Source organism: Notamacropus eugenii, chromosome 2 (genome assembly GCF_028372415.1).
Source record: "Notamacropus eugenii isolate mMacEug1 chromosome 2, mMacEug1.pri_v2, whole genome shotgun sequence".
NCBI classification, from domain to species: Eukaryota; Metazoa; Chordata; class Mammalia; order Diprotodontia; family Macropodidae; genus Notamacropus; species Notamacropus eugenii.
In genome coordinates this window covers 225,268,481-225,277,600 of record NC_092873.1, presented here as the reverse complement: position 1 = coordinate 225,277,600, position 9,120 = coordinate 225,268,481, and positions in this window count along the sequence as shown.

Genomic DNA, 9,120 nt, shown 5'->3' with positions numbered 1-9,120 from the left:
TGGAGCTGATACTATTTAACCCATGATGTAAAAAAAAAAAATTACTGCACATTTTCAATGATTAATACTTTTTAAAAGTCCAGTAGTATTGCAGTGCTCATAACTTTTTTAAAAGTTCAAGAAGAATATAACAATTAAGACATACATCATTTAAAAAACAATTTATGTTAAATGTTGATGTTTAAAGAAAATCACCTTTAATTTGAGGACATTTAGGAGGGAGCTAGAGACTTCTGTGAAAATTCTGAAAGGAACTCTGGGCACTTCCTAGAGTTTTAGTGATAGAAAACACTGGTTCTTTTTTAAAGTCTAATTTCACTTCAAAGCATATAGCCTTCTTTGCCTTTAATATAAGTGTAATTGGCATTATCCTGATGTCAGAATTAGAGTAATTCTTGCGCTCAAAATGTAATGAAAAATGCAGGAGGTGAGAGATTTTCTTGAAGAACCTGGGCAAAATAAGGGAAGAGGAGGAAAAGAATTTTAAAAGCTGTGCATACACACACACACACACACACACACACACACACAAACACCCCTCTATGTATATATACATATATAAAATTGTATATATGTATATGTACACATATATGAAAGAGATTGGCTGAAGCAGAAACCATTGAACTGAGGTCTATGAAAGACAGAAAAAAAAAGAGAGCAAACTTATCTGTGATCTCCCTAACGGAGAGGGAAGAGGTAGTAGGAAGCATACTTTGGATCAGACTGAACCCCATGCTTGAATTTCTACTCTCTAGTTAGATTGGTGCTAGCCAAGGGTTTGCTTACTATTTATAATTTACTAATTGAAATTGCCTATTTTACTTTTAGACATCTAGCTAAAATGAGCAATTATTTATAGTGCTTATAGCACTGGGCTTGGAATTAGGAAGACTTGAGTTCAAATTGAACCTCAGACACTCACTGGGTGATTCTTGCCAAGTTACTTAACTTCTGTTTGCTTTAACTCACTAGAGAAGGAAATGGCAAACCACTCCAGTATCTTTGCCAAGAAAACCCCACAAAGATTCATGAAGAGTTGGACACGACTAAACATCAACAAAATTTTACTTTTAAGCTACCTTCCAGACACTGTTTATTTCCTACTGGCTCTACACAAGACATTTTCCCATGGACTTATTAAGATGTAAGAAATTTTAAAAATGAATTCCATATTGATATTCTAGTTCCCAGTTCCATTTTATTGTACAGTATTCTGAAATATTTTCAGTGTCCCTTTTACTGACCACCTATCTACCATGCTTTTAGGAGAACTGTAAGTGTTCTGAAAAGGGTTAAGTAAGTGGAGACCTCAGTGACTTATTGCTTGACTTGCTCAAAGTTCTTACTCTAAAGCTATCATGAATATTGCTTCTCTCATTCTCATTTAAGTTCCATTCAGTATACCCATTACATTTACAGCTTTTGGATTCAATTTCCTTACTTTTGGTTTAATCCATCAAGGATAGTTAAAAGACAGTAAATAGTGCAGGCAAATGCATAATAAGGCAGGAACCTAGCAATGAATATACTTAGTATTTATGTGACTATGTGAATATGGGTTTGTGTAGATAAAAGTGACTTTGTACTTGTATTTGTGCTTTTCACTATGTGAATTAAGTGAAAGAGAAGTTTACCACCTGATAGAATGCCTCATAAACTCATATACTTTTCCTTGATTAAAATAAAAGAGTTAAAAATAAAAAGTTGCCACAATTATTTTAAATTCTCATGTAGTTGTTAATTTCCTATGCACATCAATTTTTTGAGTCAAGTATTTCAGATTCAATAAGTTTACATTTTATCATTAATCATTAAAAGTACACAGCAAAAATCCTATATTGACACACCTTTTGTTTAATCCAAGGAAAGATAGGATTGTCCTTAGCAATATATCTCCCTTGCATTGCTTTAGATTTATTCCAAAGAAGTCTATATGAGATTTCAGAACCTATTAGAACCATTCACACATCATCTGTCATATAATTCTACAACAGCATACCCAGCTTCTATGTTTTTTAAGAGTTTGCTAGGTCTGCCTTTATGCAAAGTAGATCCTAGTTTATAATTAAAGTATGCTTTCTTTAAAAATATGTTTTCCATTCTAATTTTAAAATGGAAACTGGTAGGAAAGCACTGTTGATTAAGATAAAGGAATCTAGAATCTTTTAAAAAATGTATCTTATCAATCAATCATTTATGTTATACAACCTCAGCTACTTCTTCTAGTCAGTCTTGCTATACCATCCTTATCAATTCACTTTCCCACTCTCCACAGCAGCTCTTCCAACATTTTCTTCCATCCTCAAACTTTCCATGGCTCCTCCTCCCTCCACCCTCTCAGCTAAGATCCTTCCCTCACATTTTATAAAAAAATTGAGGGGATAGAGCCAAGACGGCAGAGTAGAAAGACACACATACACAGGGTCTCCCCCCACAGCCCTTAAAATACCTGTAGAGAGGGACTCTCAACAAATTTTGGAGCAGCAGAAGTGGAGAACAACAGAGTAGAGGAGATTTCCAGCCCAGGGTGACCTGAAAGGCGCATGGGAAATGTGAGTTACACCAGACGTGGAGTGGAGTGCGGAGCCCAGCCCAGCCTTGGCCATGTGGCTCACCAACAGCCCTTGGGGGCAGAATCTCCAGTCGTGGAATCCCCAGTCCCAGCAGCAGTGGGTTTGAAGATCCCTCAATCCACAGGCGCCAAAGGTCAGTGACGGGGTTTTATCAGCTGGCCAGGAAGGAAGAAGGGCCTTCCCATACCTCCAGCAGCAGGCAGCTGCCTCAGAGGCTACATTGCAGGCACGGCAGCTGCACATATTTTTTGGAGCGTAAAAACCCTGGGGGCATTGAAGAGCTGTTCTTGCCTCCACCCTGTGTGGAGGCCCTGGGCTAGCTGGTCTTTGTCCCACACTGAATGGAGGCCCTGCCCATCCAGCTTATCTGAAAATCAGCCCCCAGTGCTGACTTGGAGGAACTGGAGGCCAGGTGGCTGTGGAGAGGTAACTGCTAAGATTCTGGGCACAAAAATCCCTCTCTGCATCCAGACCAGTACACTCTTGATCGTGCCACATTGGAGGAACTGAGAACTCACAAGTTCCCAGAGTATACCCTACTCTTGACAAAGGACGCAAAAGTTGAGTAACAGGTTGGGAAAAATGCCCAAAAAAGGGAAAAAAATTAAGACCATAGAAGGTTACTTTCTTGGTGAACAGATATCTTCTCCCATCCTTTCTGATGAGGAAGAACAATGCTTACCATTAGGGAAAGACATAAAAGTCAAGGCTTCTATATCCCAAACATCCAAAATAAATATTCAATGGACTCAGGCCATGGAACAGCTCAAAAAGGATTTTGAAAATCAAGTAAGAGAGGTGGAAGAAAAACTGGGAAGAAAAATGAGAGAGATGCAAGAAAAGCATGAAAAGCAGGTCAACACCTTGCTAAAGGAGACCCAACAATATGCTGAAGAAAATAACACCTTGAAAAATAGGCTAACTCAATTGGCAAACGAGGTTCAAAAAGCCAATGAGGAGAAGAATGCTCTAAAAAGTAGAATTAGCCAAATGGAAAAGGAGGTTCAAAAGCTCCCTGAAGAAAATAGTTCTTTCAAAATTAGAATGGCACAGATGGAGGCTAAGGACTTTATGAGAAACCAAGAAATCACAAAACAAAACCAAAAGAATGAAAAAATGGAAGATAATATGAAATATCTCATTGGAAAAACAACGGACCTGGAAAATAGATCCAGAAGAGACAATTTAAAAATTATGAGACTACCTGAAAGCCATGATCAAAAAAGAGCCTAGACATCATCTTTCATGAAATTATCAAGGAAAACTGCCCTGAGATTCTAGAAGCAGGGGACAAAATAAATATTGAAAGAATCCAGCAATCACCACTTGAAAGAGATCCAAAAAGAGAAATTCCTAGGAACATTGTGGCCAAATTCCGGAGTTCTCTGGTCAAGGAGAAAATATTGCAAGCAGCTAGAAAGAAACAATTCAAGTATTGTGGAAATACAATCAGGATAACACAAGATCTAGCAGCTTCTACATTAAGGGATTGAAGGGCATGGAATATGATATTCCAGAAGTCAAAGGAACTAGGACTAAAACCAAGAATCATCTACCCAGCAAAACTGAGTATAATACTTCAGGGGGAAAAATGGTCTTTCAATGAAATAGAGAACTTTCAAGCATTCTTGATGAAAAGACCAGAGCTGAAAAGAAAATTTGACTGTCAAACACAGGAATGAAGAGAAGCATGAAAAGGTAAACAGCAAAGAGAAGTCATAAGGGACTTACTAAAGTTGAAATGTTTACATTCCTACATGGAAAGACAATATTTGTAACTCTTGAAATTTTTTTCAGTATCTGGGTAGTTAGTGGGATTACACATACATACATACATACACACACACACATTAGAGACAGACAGAGAGCACAGGGTTAATTGAATAGGATGTGATCATATCTTAAAATAATGAAATTAAGCAGTGAGAGAGAAATATATTGGGAGGAGAAAGGGAGAAATGGAATGGGGCAAATTATCTCTCATAAAAAAGGCAAGTAAAAGACTTTTCAGTGGAGGGAAAAAGGGGGGAGGTGAGAGAAAAAAACATGAAGCTTACTCTCATCACGTTCGACTAAAGGAAGGAACAAAATGCACACTCATTTTGGTATGAAAATCTATCTTACAGTACAGGATAGTGGGGGGAAGGGGTTAAGCAGGGTGGGAGGGATAATGGAAGGAAGAGCAGTGGGAGGAGGGAGCAATCTTGGGGAGGGATAGGATCAAAAGAGAGAATAGAAGAACCAGGGGGGCAGGATAGGATGGAGGGATGTCTTACACAACACGACTATTATGGAAGTTATTTGCAAAACTACACAGATATGGCCTATATTGGATTGCTTGCCTTCCCAAAGGGAATGGGTAGGGAGGGAGGGATGAAGAGGAGCTGGAACTCAAAGTTTTAGGAACAACTGTTGAGTATTGTTCTTGCAACTAGAAAATAAGAAATACAGGTAATGGGGTATAGAAATTTATCTTGCCCCTTCAGGACAAAAGAGAAGATGGGGATAAGGGAAGGGAGGGATGTTAGAAGGGTGGACAGATTGGTGATGGGGTAATTAGAATGCTTGGCATTTTGGGGTGGAGGGAGGAGAGAAAATTTGGAACCCAAAATTTTGTGGAAATGAATGTTGAAAACAAATAAATAAATTTAAATATTAAATAAATAAATAAATAATGTGAAAAAAAATTTGAGGTCATTTGCCCTGAACTCCCTCTTCTCCCTTCATCATCTCATGTCACTCAGATGCTTTCTGCCACACTCTCCTCTTTCTCCTTCACCCCTGTCTCACATGATGAAGTGGCCTTCCTCCTTACCAGGGCTCACCTCTCTACTTGTTCACCCATCCTTTTCCATCTCATCTCCTCCAACACATTTTTCCCTCTGTCATCATTACTCTTTTACTCATTTTCAGTCTCTGATTTTCTACTAGCTCATTCTCTACTATTTACAAACATGCACATATCTCTCCTCCCCCATCCCAAAAAGCCAAAAAACAACCCTCTAATAGGTCCCTGTTAACTATCATCCTGTATTTCTTTTCCCTTAGTAGCTAAACTCCCTGAAAAGGCCATCTACAGTTGACTTTCTCTTCTCTTACTCTCTCCTTAATCCTTTGCAATCTGGTTTCCAATCTTATCATTCCATCAGAACTGTTCTTTTCAAAGTTATTGATGATCTCTTAGTTGCCAAATCCAATGACCTTTTCTCAGTCCTCATCCTTCTTGACCTTTCTGCAACTTCTGACACTGTTTATCACTCTTTTTTCTTTGATACTCTCTTCTCCCTAAATTTTTAGGACACCACTCTCCCCTGATTCTCATCCTACCTGACCCCTCTTCTGTTTCCTTTGCTGCATAGTTTTCCATATCATTCCTGCTTACCCTAGTTGTCTCTCAAGGTTCTGTCCTGGGTCTTATTCTCTTCTCCCTCTGTACTCTTTGATGTTCTCATTGCCAAAGTGTCTCCCTCCCAGATTAAGCTCATTACTTCTAATCTAATTACCTTGCTGCTAACTCAAGCCTTGATTGATATCACCTCTCTCAGTTGAAGGGGCCCCACCTCCATATGGTAGTTTTTTATATTATTATTAAATTAATTTGTTTGTTTTCAGTTTTCAACAATCACTTCCATAAGTCTTAAATTTTCTCCTCTTCCCTCTCTTCTCTCTCCCCAAGATGGCATGCAATCTTATATGAGTTCTACACATACATTCTTATTAAACACATTTTCACATTAGTCATGTTGCATAGAAGAATTAAAATGAATGGGAGAAACCATGAGAAAAAACCCAAACAAAACATAACACAAGAAAAAATAGTCTGCTTCACTCTGCTTTCCGATTCCATAGTTCTTTCTCTGGATATGGATGGTATTTTGCCTCAAAAGTCCTTTGGTAATGTTTTAGGTCCTCGCATTTCTGTGAAAGGCTAAGTCTACAGAAACAGTCCTTGCACACTGTGGCTTTTACTGTGTACAATGTTCTCCTAGTTCTGCTCATTTCACTTAGTATCAATTCATACAAGTCCTTCCAGGCCTCTTTGAAGTCCTTTTGTTCTTATAGCATAATAGTATTCCACTACATTCATATACCACAACTTGTTCAGCCATTCCCCAATTGATGGGTGTCCCTCGATTTCCAGTTCTTGGCCACCACAGAGAGAGTTGCTATAAATATTTTTGTACATGTGGGACCTTTTCTCATTTTTATGATCTCTTTGGGATACAGCCCTACAAGCAGGTGTTGCTGGGTATGCACATTTTTGTAGCCCTTTGGGTATAGTTCCAAATTGCTCTCCAGAATGGTTAGATCCCCTCACAGCTCCACATGGTAGGAGTTTTAATGCCTTTAAGTCACCAGTAAATTGTCAAGGGAGTCAGGGGTTGATCAAATCCCAATCCTTGTTATTGGGGCGAGGTGAGAGCCCTGGTAAATATGCTATCTGTTCATATTAAGGAGGAGTAGGAAATAATTTATAGATTTTTAACCTTACTAAGCCATTTGAGAAAATACTTTTGCTTTGAGCTTATTGTTTCAACTAGCTGAGTATTAAAGGAAATACAATGGGAGGGACTTAAGAACTGTAGCTTTAGGAATGCAGATCCAGAGTCTTTTGAAACTGGTGTAATCATCCTCATGGGACCCAATCTGCAAATGCAAGGGAAGTAACCAGCTGATGATGTCATATTTCCATATCCCTCTAAAATTTGTTAGATGTAGCACCCTAGTACAGCTAGGTGGCGCAGTAGATGAAGCATTGGGCCTAGATTCAGCTAGATCTGAGTTCAAATTTGACTTCAGACACTTCCTAGCTGGGCAAATCACTTAACCCTCTTTGCCTCAGTTTTCTCATCTGTAAAATGAGCTGGAGAAGGAAATGGCAAACCACTCTAGTATCTTTGTCAAGAAAACCCTCAAAAGAACCACAAAGAGTAGGACATGACTGAAAATGACTAAACAAACAACAGTACCCTGGTAAAGGTTTTAATCAGTGTTTATTAAAATAACAATGTTAGTATTAATTCACATGTAGCAAGGACAATCCTAGGAAAATTAAGTTGTAGTTTACCTGCCATATCCCTTCTTGATCTTTCCTTTTCTACCCCCATACTATAATGCCTAGTTCTGAGTGCCCTATCATCATCCTAGGTCTCCTGTTCCCCTGGTATCTATACGCTCACCACTGTCATTTCTCACTCAGCATGCAGGGTCGTATGATGTTATGAGCCCTCCTTCCCTGGCAAATGTATCTGTTTTGCTCTGTTTCAGAAATGTCCCAAACACTGAATCTTAAACATGAGCTTCTAGAAACTGAGAGAACTACTCATCATCCCTGCCATAATTCTGTTCTAGAACACTCAGACTACATATCTATTTTAACAATATGCTGGGGTCACCTTTATGTGAAGTAGTTACCATAGGTGTAAATGTAAATTTATGGAGCTGGAAAAGACTAGAGATCATCTAGTCTAGAGATCAGCTTTTTCTGTAAAGGGCCAGAGAGTAAATATTTTAAGCTTTGTGGGCCAAAAGGCAAAAATCAAGCATATTATTTAAGTACTTATATAATAAGAGAAAAAAATTTCCTCAAATTTTTTATTCACGAAATTCAAAATCTAATAATAATTGAGTATATTTGTTTTTGCAATACAGGTATACCAATGAAACATGGAATTCCTTTGTGGGAATTGCATTTTCCTTAATTAAGGTTAAAAATTAGTGTTTCTTATCATCAAAATTGATTAGAATGTTTATTTATTAATGTAGATGTATAATAAAATTTTATGCATTTCATCTTTGGAAATGTCTTTTTGTGCAGATAGGTACTGTCAAATACTGATATCAGTATATTATCTTATAGTTTTAATTAAGCATATTCATTGCTTAGAAGGCATTTAGAAAATCCTAGTAGATTCTTATCTTGATATTTGCTTTTTTGTATGTCATGGCACTTCAGATTAATCACTTGAAATTGAAAGTTAGGTAAAAGGTCCTCAACTGCACAGTTAAATGGATTTTGAAATATGGAAATGTATTTTGCATTTGCATTAACATCTGAAAAAATGCTGGTAGAACTGTAGTTTGAGCTCAGAATATATATATACATATACATATACATGCTAAAAATTTGTGTGGGAATAGAGATCTTCTTGTTTCAACCTGACAGCACAGAAAGTGTATAAAGGCAGCTCGACATTGCTTGTGAGTCAAACAGTACTACTTGTCATTAAATTGACTTTACTGTATTGTGAGTTTTGTATGTAAATACTATTTTATCTTGTAATTTTTGATTGAATTCATTAAGAAACATTATCAAGTCTTCAGCTAAAGCTAATTTTCAAAGCCATTCAGTGTTTAATAATAGTGGTTGAGGGTAGTTCTTGTTCAGAAAAATTTCAATCTTGTTACTCTGCCCAAAAAATAGTAATGATTTTTTGCTCTTTTTTTCTTGTTTTGACATGATGGGTATGCTCTGGTAATGAAAAAAAATGTGGCAGAATAAATGTATTCAAAATGCTTTCAAATTATAACAGTGTCAGTACAATTT